The sequence below is a fragment of the Mya arenaria genome, chromosome 9 (assembly GCF_026914265.1).
Source record: "Mya arenaria isolate MELC-2E11 chromosome 9, ASM2691426v1".
In the NCBI taxonomy this organism is placed as follows: Eukaryota; Metazoa; Mollusca; class Bivalvia; order Myida; family Myidae; genus Mya; species Mya arenaria.
In genome coordinates, this window is record NC_069130.1 from 20,997,699 (window position 1) to 21,014,918 (window position 17,220).

Sequence of the window (17,220 nt, forward strand, 5' to 3'; positions counted from 1 at the left end):
ACACTTTAACCTGTCGTCAGAAGCTGCCAGTAAAGTCAACACGTAATCATTGTTCAAGGAAATGACGTGGCTCTTCCAAAAAATATTAGTCAGAACACACATACTAAACAGGTACATCTGAGACGTAAAATGGGAGTGTGTTTAGACCATTTCAAAATTGTAAGTTGCTTTTCATGCATGATTCATTGAAGAGAGTGTTTTTAAAATCCAACAGTCAATATTTTAGTTCCAGTGGATATCCACATTATTTTAACCATTAAGGATCACTCTTAAGTCCCATACAATGAAATGCGTCATTGGCCATTTTAACTTTTCTTAATTGTGAATGGCTTATACACAATTAATCGATTATATTGTCATCTTATATTATAAAAATAAAATACGATTCGCCTTCAATGGTTAAGTATAACAATAAGTCTTCTGTCACCCTGAAATATCGCACTGTGCTTTGCATACACATACAAATTTACATACAGAGTAATAACAATCTAAAAGACGAACCTTTATCAGATTTTATCCTTTCTTATATCACTACCTAAAACCTGCTCCACAAGTTCTGCCATTCAAGTTAAACAATAGTCTATAGGCATCAATATCGTGACGAATTTGTTTTTAATATCAGGTCCATTATTTCCTATCTTTTACGAGTAGTCAAACGTGTTCCACACATTTGGTACAATAATGTTTACTTCTACCATCAAAACAATATACGACAATTAATATGGAACTTTAATATAAAATGCATGTACATATGTGACTTCCTAGTACCAATATTAGTGTTAAAATCCTAAGCACATATTAGTTTCGTATAAATGTGTATAATAACATATCGCAGACAATGAAATCACAATGCAATATCTACATGATGCATATTTTCAAATGTTAACAATATCTCCCTCGTATATTGCAACAAGTCCGCTGTAATGTAAGTATCAATAATGTTCAAAGCTCAAGTACACCGCTGCTCTTATCTTGTCCCAAGGTAAGTATTACAAAACTATCACATTTCTCAGTTAAGTCCCAAATACATTCAATGGATGAGCACAACTTGCATTATGTCAACACTATAAGATTTGCTTTCACAAAATATGGGTGTTTTGTTTGTCCTGAATATTCCTCTGTTTCCAGTGCCAATACTCCAGCCGACTTAATCAATTGCTCCCAAATCCATGTTTCTGTTCTGCATAGGAGACGTTGATTCAACATGTGCGTATATTGCAAGAGATAAATGTTATCAAGGCGACCCAAGAAAAAATATGGTTTTGCAAGCAGACACTGTTAATATCATATAATTATGTAGATCTAGAACATCATGAAAACTCGGATTTGAGTGAGATATTTAACATGTTTACAAAATAATGGTACGTGAATTAGCCTTCTATAATATGTAGGTGGAAGTGTAAGGATGAATACTGAACGTTTTTCAGCTCCAAAGAACACCTGAATCCAATTCACTAACGTCTTAAGCTTGAGTTTGAGACTAAGATTGATGTAGAAAACTTAATGCTTAAATGTTTTGAAATCTGTTACATGACATAATATAGATATGACAAATCGTAACATATACAGCATGTTAACCATCTTTGCTCCTGTAATTGTTTTACAACACACAATTATACCTGCGTTTCTGAGTCTGAGCCTCAATTCGAGTCTCAAGAGGGGTTTGATTACAGGCCCTGCTTCGCATAATGATGATTTGTAAGCATAGCCAGTCTGTCTTGCTTGTTTTGTAAAGCCGTATGTCTTTCGTTTAGCGTGTTCTGACATTGTTCTTTTAAACATACCCAACACAATTTAAAATATAAGTACCGCCTAAAGAGAGTCTTTGTAACAGTTTTGAAAAATGAACTTGCCCCTGTAGTTTCCATCGCATTATTATCTGACAACTCATCAAGCAGCGTGAAAAATATTGTGGTAAACATTGCTCTTTAAAACGCACCGAACACAATCTTATGCATAAGTGATGCCTGGTTTTAAAAACAATGTATCCCTGACTACAAACAGAAACAGCTGTTAACTAATTCTCTATCACTGCTATGGATTTGTCATGAAATAAATGCTGATTGCTAAATAATGTAAGAATGCTTGTAAACATCAAATGGTAAATATATGGAATAATTTCACGGAAATAATAAGCTTTTCATAATATATTTGATATAAATTGCTATAAGGTATCAGTTTAATCGCCTGAAAGTAATTGTTTGTCAACATTCGTCAAAACTAAATTCTTCATGTTCTAAGGAATATATGCATGCACACAATGTACATTAAATGGCTAACAAATGATTCCTATCTAAAAGCACCAACATATACTCCTGACACTGGCATTTGGCAGGTTATATTGTTTATATTGCACATATGATACAACATTTGAAACCTCATATTTAAACATGTATTGCATGAAGCCATCAAGTCCAATACCCATATGCATACATACAATTATAATCAACGAGAGTGTAAACACTTAAGGCATATATGAAACCTCTTACTAATCATAGCTATAAGTGTTTATAATGCGATTTGGTAGAAAACGAACATACACATATTCAAACAGATGTTTAAGTGCCAAACGATGAATGCAAAACGCGTTGCATTTTCATGATTAATGCACTTCTAATATTCTGTCGGAATTGTGAATTGCCAGAATTCCAAACTGTAATCGTGTATAAACGAACATTTGGCATCGGAAACGGTCTAATTAAACTACTTAGCACTTTCTACAAAACATATAGTCAAGGATTCAATTTTTAATACCATGCATGAATCAATTTAATTTTACTCTGAATTCTTACATGCAAATAGTGCACTCATTCTAATGCATCATCTAAAGTGTTATGTTACCGGAATAATAGCGTACCTTTCTGATGATTGAAACGAATGTATATCCATACAAATATGACGGCATACAGACAAAACATAACATATTCAAACGTTTCATTCATACTTTACGTCTATTTGGCATAATCCAAACTAGTTAATCATATTGATTTTTCTAAAACAAATGCAACCACTTGGTGCCAGGAAATGTCATAGACGTCACAACCGTACCTTTTTACCAAGAATAATACTTGCCTCTTGCTTAATTATATTAACCAGGTACAAAATTCATGAAATGTTACTTTTGAATCCTTGTGTTTCCAAGAATAGAACTGCTTAATCCATGACTCATTCCAAAGAGGGTCTGTGATAATAGAGCAGTTATTGATCTCCCAGCTGTTCTAGTTTTATTGGAACATGCTACCGGTATTGCGTCCAGTGCAGTTAAATGATGTCTTGGGTGTCGCACTAATTAACCTGCATGATCATGATTATTAACGCTTTTCACTTATTGATTGTACTTGATGGTATGTTGCAAATGTAATACGTTGCCTATATACGTGAAAAGATGGACCAAATTGTGATTTAAAAATATGTTCTGTTCACAAAAACATATACTATATGTCCATACGCATAATTGGTCTTTATGATTATTTTATAGGACAGTTGATGATGGAATTAAAAGAAGGTTACATTGCACTCAGTTCCCAGCTTCTTGGTTATTTTAGTGTTGCTAATGTCTTAATCTTGGTAAGTAGTAGCATTAAATTCCTGGTAATTATATTAACATACTATTTTTCTTAATATAAGATTTCTTGCAATGAGACTTAAATATGTACTTTTACATTTTCCTGGAGGAAGTACTCAACAGTTCACGCTGTTTTTAGATTTGTTAACTTGTGATGTTTTAAAACAAAGAAAAAACGCTTTTAGCAATCTGGTCGCTGCTTAAGTATTATGGGCTCTTAAGTGGTGCTCTCCAATATCGCTCTGCCCACGCTTCTCACTCCAGATCTGACACAATAGTGCAACACTTCGTAATTCAATATGATGGCTCAATAAATCTTGGTTTCATTTTTAGATTAAGACGTCAATATGCTTCAAAAAGCTGAATATGGATTAGAAGGCCTGAAAATAATAACAATTCTATACGCATCTGTATTATTCTTATAAATGTCCCAATGTTCTAATGTTTTGCGTCAAATGAAATAAAAAAGCAATGTCAGCATTCTGCATTGTTTCTTAATATTTATAAAATCGCTTCCAAGGATATTATAGTACCAACAAAGGTCAAATCTCAAATTAGACGTTGCGCTTATTTTGTTCCCAGAAAGAAATTGTACCAAAGTGGTGAAAGTTTAATAACAACGCTGCTTTTATCCAATCTCAAGGTGGCCATTGTACAAACAGTGATGAACGCTGAAATACAACCCAGGAAGTTATATAAGAAATAAATTGCGGGGTTGATGTCATTATCGGGGTATGAACGCCATTGGGCTGGCCAAAGTATGTGGAAACCGAAGGACTCCTCGCGTACTTTGACTAGCCGAGTTGCGTTCATATTCCCGATAATGACATCCATCCCGCAATTTCTTATATTTACACCAATAGTTCATTATTAAATTCAAGAATTGTTAAAAAAGTACTTCATTTCAGAAAACCTTTCAGCAATCCCTTCTTACCCATTCTGTAAATAGAACGACCCGACTGTAACCGGAAAGAATTTTTCAAATGACGTCACAATATCGCAGAAAGAGATCTACCACTTGAAATCACATTTAACCTTAAAATTGAAATACTTATGACAACATTACATTTAAAGATATTATAAATTAACACTTTCTTAAATGTTGATTTACATTTTACGGGACCTGCTGACACAATACAAACAATATCAAGATCAATATCAAGATTCATGGATAGTGTTATGCGATGAATTGCGATTCGAACATATCCGAAGATGTTGCGTTCATCGATTGATAAACGCAATTGCCGAAAGGCAGTTAATTTAAGGAATGGAAGTTGAGGTGTTAATATTGTATCAACAATAGTGAGAGCTCAAATACAACGCTGCTCTTATCCAGTTCGCAGATCCTTCTACATTTCTCATTTCTCACCTTAGTTTCAATTGTTCCATTACATACATTGGATATCCTAACATTGAATTATGTCAACGCTATTAGATTTGCTTTCCTAAACTTTGTGTGTCTTGATTTTCTTAAAGGTTCCATTGTTTCCCATGCCAATACTCCAGCCAAATAAATCAGTTGCTCTCAATTCAATGTTTCCATGAATTCTTCATAGAGAACATTGGTTTTAACATTTGTGTATCTTGCAAGTGGTAAAATGTTATCAAGGCGACTCACAAGCAAGAAAATGTTGTTTGTTTTGCAAACAGCCTTTTCTTACATTCCGATCATAATGTAAATATACAACATCACAAAAAGCTCTCGGTATTTGCGCGATATATTGAGCAGCACAACAAAATTATTGTGCAAATTAACGTGATATTTGATAAGGCCTAAGATTAACAATATATATTTTTATTAGGCCAACATTATCAGTGATAAATTATATCTAATACATAATGGCTAACGTTTCCACTTTTGGTGAACAAGTAAATTATAGCAATTAAACTTAATCTTATATATTCTAATACAGTATAAAAGTCAGTATAATAGTAAAGCACAGGATATAAGCATAACTTACAAATAAAACACTCTTACACGTGATTATAATACTTAATTTTGAGCAATCATATTGAATCTCAGAATGTTGCATTGCTGTACTTGATCTGGAGTAAGTTGCGTAGGCAGGGCGCTATCATAAGAGCCCCACTTATCAATGTTAAAAACGCTATTGGTTGAAAATAGAATAAGGCAACCAATCATAAGAAAGAGTACTCATAAACGAGTTAAAACCATTCAGAGCTCCTAATTGATAGTTTCAATGAAGTCCAGGCATCGTTCTATTTAGATATTCTAATGCATAGCCAATCTTCAGTTGTTGTTTTTTAACAATGACGGACAAAAATCTTCAGTAATATTATTCTACGAATCCATATAATCGAACCTATTCAATTTCCAATATGTGTTTTAGTGATAAGAGATGAAAATGAAATTTGTCTGTAAAAATCACATAAACTTCAAGGTTGCGGTAATTCTAAAGAATTCAAAGATACATCTTCGGAAAATAAGGGATACTATGATAAACTCGGTTTGCATACTATAATTACACGGTTGCCAATATGTGGTTAACCCGTAAAATGCACTACGCCATTGACCTATTCTACTATCTGCATTCATGTATGGACTTGTATGGTTGACATGCAATCAGTCGATTAAATTTGGTTAGATTAAATAGCCATCTGTTCAATAATATTACTTTAATGAAATTTGCTCCAAAACGTTTAAAAATAACAAAAAGTGAGTTGTCAACATCAAAATCGCTTCATGCTTTGCATGTGGTAATACACAATAAATAATATGTACATTGCTCTAGTGTTCTATTCTGTAGAGAAAGACTAAAGTTCATTCCACAAGACGTATTGACGTCATTATTAATTTGATTGCTTCACTCTGATTTGACCAGATCGAAATTAAACCCAGGTTCAAATATCAACCATTACTTTTTACAGATGCAAAATGGAGAAAATGATCTCTTCTCCTTTACTTAAATTAAGATACGTTTTATTTCTAATTCAAAGCAATTTATGACTATACAGGAACAAAGTAAATAAATTCCCTAGAATCGCTTAAACGCTTTATAAATTTTCACAAATCGAGCCCGATAGTTTAACCTGCATGAACGCAAGGAAGATGAAAATTCAATCCAGAATTAATACAGAACAGAGACAAACAAAAGTTACATTTTATAATATATATTCTTCCTAAATCCGTAAATACAAAGTTGCTCTTATCCGGTCTCCATGTAATAATTGCAGAACTATAACATTTCTCAATACGTTCGCAATAAATGCGTCTGATGTGATTATATTGTGTCTACGCTTTTAGATAAGGATTTGATATTTCTTTTCGTGCGTTCATGCAATTTGAACGCTCGGCAGCGATTTTGCAAATCCATGAAGCGCGCTAGCACTTTTGCTAATTTCGTAACTTTATTCGATTTAGAAGTGTGGCAGTAATTTTCCTTAAATTTTCCTTCGGACTCCACACACTTTGACCAGCCCAATTGCGTTCATAACCCGATAATGACATCAAGCCCGCAATTTTTGTTCATAAACTATATTGAGCGCGTGCATGCCGGACACCAACGTCATCAGAGCGTGACGACACGGAAGAAAACAGGGCCATGAAATTAAAACTATGCGATGCGGCGAAACAGCGCCCCACTAGTTATTAAAATAATTCAAAATATGCTTATAAACAATTACTATGAATACTTTTGGTAAACTCAAAAATACAATAAAACATATTTCTATAGATTGTCTAAGATATATACTCTGTTTTCGCTTGTTTATTAAAGATATTCATACGCATTGTTTACCATTCTATACAAAGGTCACACTTGACAGTTAGTATTTGTTATTTTAGGCTCTACAATATCGATACTATCTAGATGTTTGACAGTTGTTGATCGGATATAAATTACGAAGAATTAATTTCTGTTGGATTACCGATTTAATTACGACCATGGATTATACCAGTACACATAGCAGAGCTTGTCACGTCAGCCAGGTACAGTATGATTATTTTTTAAAAGCACTTTTCAGTAAATCATACAATGAAGATATCAATTTCATAATTTTATGACATGCGGTTGACCAGTTCAGAAATCGCTATGGCTGAGCGAGATATTGTCACTGAAAAGATGGATGAGGTGTACCGTCTGTGAACCTTAACAATTAATGAGTGAGATGTTTTGACTGATATCAAAGGATGGGAACACCTTTCAATTACCAACACGCTGGTTGAGAGATTGAAACTAAAAAGATATACAGGAATTGTGTGACAGGTGAACTCTCGTGCCATGCAACACCACTTTTGTGCAAACTAAGAAGTTGGGCGGGGAGGGTGCGGGAGGGGTATGGGGTACCCCCTCCTGCCAAGTGAAACCATGGCGGAGCGCACGATTATGACTGAAAAGATCAATGGACGGTTGCGGTCTGACACCATGTGAATGATGAAGATTGTATGTAATATTAAAATATTTAATATGTAAAAATATACGACCAAAAGCGGATTATTTGTTTATTATATGTATCATAGATTGCACAGTGACAAACACATTTTTTTATAATTCTCCGACCAAGAGATCACCCAAGGGACCGAATCGCCCCAATCAGATCGACTGGCCACAACTGCAGTCCAAATATCAGGTAACTGAAATGCAACACCACTTTTTTGTGACAGATGTTATTAAATTAAGAAGTTGGAAGGGGAGGGTGCGGGAGGGGTTTCTTCTCCTGCCAAAAAACCATGGCGGAGCGCAAGATTATGACTGAAAAGATAAATGGACGGTTGCGGTCAAACACCATGGCTTTGTGAGCTATTGTGACTGTAAAGATGAATGGTGTTGCTTTGATCCACAGATTTTGTGAAAGATTGCAAATAAATAGTGCCGATTGACCCCTCGTGCCAAGCAACACACTATGGGAGATGAGAGATTGTGACTGAATATGTTGAGAGGAAGGCACCTTAAGAGTGCAAGATTGTGATTGAAAGAAAAATCGGCAAATGCGGGTTGATGGTATTGCTGTGGGCCACAGATCGTGTGAAATATTGTAACTAAATAGTCAGTCTAGGGTGTGGAGAAGGCAAACCATCCTGCCAAACAACCCCATGACTGAGTGAGTGTTGCCATACCCTTACAATGAAACAGCATGGCTTTGTGAGAGAATCATCAATGCTACTAAAATACACTTACTTTACAGGTGCACCTGTACGTTATCAAGCTGTGCAATTCTTTATTCATACGTTCTGTTCTATATATATTTTAAAACTTTAAAATGGAGGTGCACCTCTATATTTAAGATGGAGGTGCACACCTTTAATATACAACTGCACCTCTATATTTAGACCGTCATGCCTTTTCTTAGACCTGTATCTTAAAAAAATAGGTGCAACTCCATTTTTTCAATTTACATCGCCGTTTAGTAATTTTTCACCCAAATGGTAAGTCAAACTGTTCTGGCTTGCTCACACTCAATTACATGGTCAAGTTTGTTATAAAATTGCCATTATGTCAAAATTTCTGCTTAATAAGTAAAAAAGTCTCAATGAGATGCCTAAAGAAGTTTGTGTTGTTGACAGTAAATACTGTAAACACTCTCTGCGATTCACTCAAATCTGCATGCGATAATGCACCAGTCAATTGTACCCCCCCCCCCAGGTGACATGTGGTCCAGCCAACCCTGGCTAAAATCCCCGAACAGATGGTAAGGTCTCCGCCAAGTGCCCCTGAACCCCAGGGACCCTAGGTAAGATCCATTCCCCGCTATATTCAAAGCGAAGACAAAACCACCGCATTCAACCGGCACTGCGGGCCACCTGAAAGGTAAACACACGACCCATTTCCCCGTCTATCCCCTGTATACCCACGGACCTTGAGGAGGGGGGTACAATTGACTGGTGTTTCTCGACAAATCTTAATAAGACCCCATCTTCTCGATAAGCGTAACAGACTTAAAAAGCTTGAACCTGTTATAAAATATTTCCATAAATTGGGGCAAAGAAACATAACATACAAAATAAAAAAGTCATGTATATACAGTGTACTAATGCTCAATAGCAATATGTTTGGTCATAAAGAAGGTGTGTTACTATAGTTTAGATTTCAGTGTAAATCAATTGTAAATGGGATATGTAAGATTAGCACAAATTAAAGACTTTTTTGTATTTCAGAATGAATCCATGCCACCTGGTTTTTGACATTACTGCTGTGGACTGATTTTCAGCAATGCACGTATTGCCTTGTTATGTATTACTGGAGGTAATAAGTTTGGAAATAAACCAGACTTTTGTCAAGGTTACCCTGAAATAAATTGCCAGTATATTTCTTGCTCTTTGATAGTATCATTCACTTGTTATGACATCATGATCAGTGTTTATTATACCCCCACAAACGAAGTTTGAGGGGGTATATAGGAGTGAGCTTGTCGGTCGGTCGGCCTGTCTATCTGTCTGTCGGTCTGTCGGTCGGTCGGTCGGTCTGTCGGTTTTCATGGTTTCCGGACGATAACTCATGAAAGGCTAGACAGATTTGAAAAAAATTTGGTACACAGGTCTAACATCAGAAGATACAGGTCAAGTTCGATATTGGGGCTGGTGGGGCCAAGGTCAAGGTCACTGTTACTAAAAATAGGAAAACGATTTCCGGACGATAACTCATGAAAGGCTGGACAGATTTGAAAAAAATTTGGTACACAGGTGTAACATCAGAAGATACAGGTCAAGTTCGATATTGGGGCTGGTGGGGCCAAGGTCAAGGTCACTGTTACTAAAAATAGAAAAAACGGTTTCTGGACGATAACTCATGAAAGGCTAAACGGATTTGAACATTTTTTGGTACACAGGTGTACATTTCAGAAGATACAGGTCAAGTTCGATATTCGGGCTGGTGGTGCCAAGGTCAAGGTCACTGTTACTAAAACTAGAAAAATGGTTTCTGCTTTATTTGGGAATGAGATATTGTGATGAAACTTGCTGTATAGGCATCCTCTGTGAAGACAATGCTTGTGATTGAAAATGGGGCCAGTGGAGTAAAAGTTTTTGTGCACTGTTACGAAAATAGAAAAACGGTTTCCGGACAAACAATACATGCATGATAAAAGAAGATGCAGTGTGCAGTAACCTTGGAGTTATGGCCTCTTTTCAAAGGAATGGTTTGCCATTCCTGTGTCCAGGCGGCATTTGGGGGTATTCGTCACTCCTGTGAAAGCTCTAGTTTCAATAGCTCATTGATGAACTGATAATATCATTTTCTAATAAAACTGCTGACCTTCATTGGTCTTTGGACTGTATTGTGCATCTATTCGCACATTTTGTTTGCTCTTTTAAGCAAACATTGCATTAATTGCAAACCAGTATCACAACTTATGTATGTATGTATGTATGTATGTATGTATCCGTCATCCGTCGTAGTTGTCCGTCGTCGTCCGTCGTCAACAATTTGACTGTTAACAATTTAGAGGTCACAGTTTGGGCACTATCTTAATGAAACTTGGTCAGAATGTTACTCTCAATAAAATCTTGGACGAGTTCGATATTGGGTCAGCTGGGGTTAAAAACTAGGTCACCCGGTCAAATTAAAGGAAAAGCTTGTTAACACTATAGAAGTCGCATTTATGAATCTTTATCTTCAGGAATGGTCAGAATGTTAATATTGATAATCTCTAGGTCAAGTTCGAATCTGGGTGAAGTGTGGTCAAAAACTAGGTCACCTGGTCAAATTGAAGGAAAAGCTTGTTAATACTCTAGGCCCCATTTTCTCGAAACTTCTTAAGCTTAACAGGTTTAAGTAGCTTTTAAAATTGCAATTACTCAAAAATACATACTTGAATGAAATTTTGATAAATAAAAAATGGTTTAATTTAACTAACATATCGATAATTCCTATCTAAAGTATAAAAACTCTTAAAGAAGTAAATATTATCCAAATTATTGAAAACCAAAAATAGTGAGTTTAGCTTAATTCGGTTATATGGGACTTAAGAAGATTCGGGAAATTGAGGCCTGAGGTCTCATAGGACTGTATCTTCCTGAAAGTTGGTCAGAATGTTTATATTGATTAGCTCTAGGCCAAGTTCGATCTTGGTCATGTGACGTCATAAACTAGGTCATTAGGTCAAATCATAGGAAAAGCTTGTTACCAATCTAGAAGTCACATTTATGAATGTATGTTCATTATACTTTGTCAATATGTTTATATTGATTAGCTTAAGGTCAAATGCGAATCTGTGTCATGTGCAGTCAAAAACTAGGTCACCAGGTCAAGTAATAGTAAAAGCATGTTAACACTCTAGAGGCCACATTTATGACAATATGTTCATCGAACTTGATCAGATTGTTATTCTTGATGATCTGTATTGGATTAGATGAGCGATACAGGGCCGTCAGTGCCCCTTTTTTAACTGTTATAGATGTATAATTCAGTTTAAAGACTCATACTTTAAATATTTAATATTTTCATACTTTATGCACACATCGTTATATTCAATGATGGAATGGTCCTAACAACATCAACTTCAGGGAATTTATTTTCATTTCAAACTGCTGAGGTGGTCAAACCATTTTTCCAGGTTATTTGAGAACCTTAAAAATCTAAAATATACACAATGCTGTTTTACATATTAAAATAGTTTAGTACAGGTTAATTGTCAGATAACTGTAATAATTAGTTTTAAGTAAACTCAATCTGTTTCGTTTACCTTCTTATGTTTAAAGTAGGAATCATTTATTTGTACTGAAAATACTTGTATGATATTCAGTGTTAGGTAAATTAATATACTTGTGTTTGTTATTATGAGTTTTTTGAAACATTAAAATATTAAATTTGCTTTGCATTGCCTTAACCTTACTTGTCATGCACCTTAATAATCTAATTAGTGTGGTCAAAGTCATAGTATGTCATATAAAATGAATTTTTGCCTTTGCCACTTGTTTACCTAAGAAAAAATGTACTGCATAAGCAGTTTCTGCAGTTGATAACATACCTAGAGCCCGTCTAAAGCAGTGCCTTATTTCATATTATTTCGATGTTTGTCTGTTCTGTCTTGAGTGTTTCTTGACATTGCGTGTCTCTCGTTGTCTTTTGAGCTTTTACCTTGTGTCCCTAACAGGCTCTTTCTCACATATTTGGCTAGTAGGTTTTTTTCCCTAGCATTTTTATCAGACAACAACCCCCTGTTTAAATGGACAAACAATCTAAACTCAATACACTGGTATTCCGTGTGGCACGCTCATACCGTCATATCTTGCAACGAGACATTATCTTTAAAGACATTATAAAACATAAGCGCTGTCTGAGATGATGAAAACCTGTATGTCTAACGACTACAAAACAAGACGATTCACTTATACAGTCCTAACCAATGAGTTTTCGTCATGAAAGAAAATAATATGTATCTATAAACAATGTTAGAATACAGGAAAACAGCAAATGTAATGCCATAAAAATGCAATAATTTCACGACAATGGTAAGCTATTCATCTACTTGGAATAATCAGTTAAGTGCATTTATCGCTAGAATACTTATGCCACCTCTTAAATGGGCTGACACATGTTATTCATGTTCTAAAACAGACTTACTGGTATGACTCGATTGATATACAACTTAGTTTACAATCTGTGGAAAAGCGAACATACATATATGATCAGGCTAACAAGGCACCCGTCTGAATCAACATTAGTGCCTTCTTACACTTTATAATTTATCTTGCAGATTTCATAAACTTTTTGAAAGCGCAAACACATCGTAACAAGCATATTACATCATGCGGGTTTTGAAAGAAGCTGGGATCGAAAACACACACACATATTCCAACATGTGCTTAAGTGCTTAAAGATGTGTGCAAAACGCATTATATTTTCTTGATTAATGCACTTCGAATGTTCAGTCGGAACTGTACATAGCAAGAATTTCAACAGTTGAGGCCAGAAACGGACTGCTTAAAAGATTTGGATCTTATGGTAATAAATAAAGTCAGAAAATTACTTATTAAGCAACCAATTCCTTTGAGTATTTCAATGCTTTTATTTACTTAATGCATGAATCATTTATAGATTGTCTTCGATAATAGATTTATAATAGAGGTTTGAAATCATATTCTGCTATGTATGTCTACCTGCCATGCTTAACATTAAGCGATCATTAATTCGCATGCATAACAACACGTTGAAGCCAGCAAAGGGTGGATTAAAAGTCTAGGCTCCTTCTATAATAGTTGTAGTGAGCAACATTATAACGAGACATATAATTCCTTTGAACAATACTCTGAAAAAATTGTCAGCATTCAGTTCTGCATTAGAGGCACGAATCACCTCAACTGTTTTATCAATTTGAATTGTGTAGTCCAATTCCTACTGACGTTATAGGAACAAATCACCTAGAAATAAGAAAATAAGAAATTTTAATCACCGAATATTTCCAGTACCCTCTATGTTTTATCAAGTTATTTCGTATGCCTAATATTTGGATCTTATCTTTGCTTCTTGTCACATTTTGGGTGTAAATAATTGTATTTTTGTTAAAAATCAACTCAGAAAATATCTTTCCTAAGATGCTTCACGATAAGTCCCCTGTTGTGTTTATAATATAAATATGTGTGAGCGCATACTTGTTCTCATCGTGGGAACCAACGCTATATGATTCAAATAACTTCATATAGCACAAAATATTCCCATCAACTTTACCTTTGAAATATACTGGGTACCGTGGATGAACAAGTCCGTAAGAATTTGGATTTCGAAATTTCTGTTAACAGAAAATGCAATCGAATTATATATGGGTTACATTGCACTCATCTCTTGGCTACTTGGAGGTTTCTTGTGGTGCTATTGTATCACGCTTTGTTGATCGCTATTGAATAAGTTGATAACCTCTCATTTTTTCAGCTGTTTCTTCCCTTTTCATTTAATAGGAGATAACATCAAATGAGTCTTAAACTATATAGGCTTATACTAGTTCTGAAGTATGTACTAAGAACATTGAGCTAATCGGAATTGGTTTATCATAGTGAACATTGTTAAACACTAAGTCTTATAATAATCTTAAAACCATAAAACAATGGCGTGAAATTAATTCATGAATAATGGCAAACGACAGGTAAGATAATCTCTCTTGCAGATGGAATTACTCAAACCAATTAAAACACACTCATTGTATTATTCTGTTAAAAGACTCAAGTATACACAAGTCACCAAGTAAACATTTCCAACATGTTTTTTAGTGATACAAGTTTTCAACGAAATGATGTCTGTAAAATGCACATACAGTTTTTTGGGTAACCTTGTGAATTGATAATTGCGTTAGATTCATATATGCATTTTCAAACATATATTTATTACTTTCCTTCAACTGACTTCTAAGTGATATACCTCCATAATAATACAAAGGTATGGATGTTAAAAACAGTGACCAAATTGTAGTAATAATCTAGCTATTTATGTTACGCTACAAAGTCATAGAAAATGAACATGTGACAAGAGATTTCATTTAGAATTTGAAACTTCATGTATAAAGTATGAACTTCCTTACCATTAAGTTTGTTATCGTACATTTTAAAGTTCAGTCTTTCCAACCTAGAATAGTTCCACTATTTTAACTATTAAATAATTCAAAGCAGTTACTATTCCTTTCTAATTGAATATAATTGTATTCAAATATTATTTTTGTATTATAAACTCTTGAAATTGTGTCCATAATGGTAACACTGACACTAGGTTTAAATAGTTTTCACTTTCAAACTTTAACTTTTGAAGATGTGCTTCAACGTTATAGAACTTTACTTAATTTTGGAAGTGTTTGCCCATTCGTAGGGTTAGCCCAATCGTAGGGAGTAATTTACTTCCAAACGTCCAGCTTTAAATGGAAGCCCTTCTGGCGGAATCATTCGAAACCAAATTATATTTGCAGAAACTGGGACCGATCCTTATCAGCCGATAACACATGCAAGAATATAAAAATAAAAACACGTTCTAATAAATCAGCATTCTATCACGTTGGATGCTCTCCAGAAATACAAGCAACCTGTTGTCAAAACCTGTCAATAACGTCAACACATAACTATTTTACAATGTTATGACTCGGCTCTTACAAAATGATATTAGTTAGCACACCCACAAACCACGTACTTCAGAGATTTGAGCTTAAGTCTGAGAGTATTTCAAGACTTTAAGCTTGCTTTTGTTGCCTAAATCATTAAAAGAAAATGTCACCAGTAATGGATAGTTCAGTTCTAGATAGTTTATAGTCACACGACTTCAATACTATTTAAGGCTCTAAATGTTAAAACCAGCACCTTAATTATAATATAAATCATCTGTAATACTATTAACATTTTCACATTTAAAGGAAAAAAAATAATGAAAGTAATTTATAAAATGCTTTCCTGGTTGTTAATAGAGATTTATCAGGGATATTAACATGATATTTCATCGTTTCAAGCATCGTATGACATTTAAATATGTTACTGTTTTGTTTCACACAGGTCTGGGACACAAACTTAACGACGACATCTCCGAAATGACATTACGTTCGCATACAAATTGGCGCACTATTCTGAAAAGCTACAATTAAATGTCAGTTTTTACCTTTTTATGGCATATTTAAAAGTTTCCCCCATTTATGCATAACTTTGCGCTTTTCATAGCGTAAAACGATGCAGAAACAAACTAAATGAAAGCAATGAAAGCGTTGAAAGGCATTAGGCGCGGCAAGATTAGATATTCTGCTCACAGGCAATACAAATCGTATCCAAAATATATGATTTTAATGAAGATAATTCTATATTTCCAGAGGTAGACCAATATAACAAATTGTTATTGAAGAACATGGCGCAATTAAACATTGCTGGTAGCGACTGTATTCATTATGTCACTGAGTACTTTATTGAATGTGTTAACGTCAATATTACCTAGTCATTTTAGTGATGGATTGATTAGCATCTTATTGTCGGGTTTCTTTTCAAAATTGACAGAAGATTATTCCTCTTCATAAATAAGGTTAGGTTAATGATGTCCATGCATACAGAGGAATTACACTTTTTCTTTCCAAACAATCTTCGAAGACGAGCTTAAGTGTTTTAGTAGTATTTATCGCAAAGATTTGTGGCTTAAACTGTGTATATCTGGTATCAAAGGTTAATTACTTAGAAAAGTAAAAAATATGTATGAGAATGTTAAATCTTGTGTAAAATCATGTACATCTAACATCTTGAAAAAATTAGTTATGCCGAAAGCCTACGCCATTTTCGCGTTTATCAAGAAAATGATCAAGATTTTTTTAATTCGTGTTTAACATTATGCATGACTCAGGTGAGTTGGTACGAAACTCCGCCTATAAAGGTCACAAACGGTCGACCGGCTCGTGCAAAATAAACGCAAATAATATTGTACAGAACAACGTAAAGACGTTAGTGCAAATGTAAATAGAAGCTTTTGGTGTCTTGATTTTCCAAATTTTCACTGTTTCCCGATGTCATTCTCAAATTCAAATCTGTCAATTTCTTTTATCTTCAGGTTTCTATGAGTTATGCATTGACACTTTGGTTCAGCTCTTGTATATCGTGCAGGTGCTTGTACGTCATAACGGCGACCAGTTATGCTGGGAACGAGAAAATATTGTATTTTCGGCAAACAGACACAGTAAATATATCATATGAAGATATAAACAAACTCATGAAAAGCTCTCGGTACTTGCGTTAGATATTTACCGATATTTTG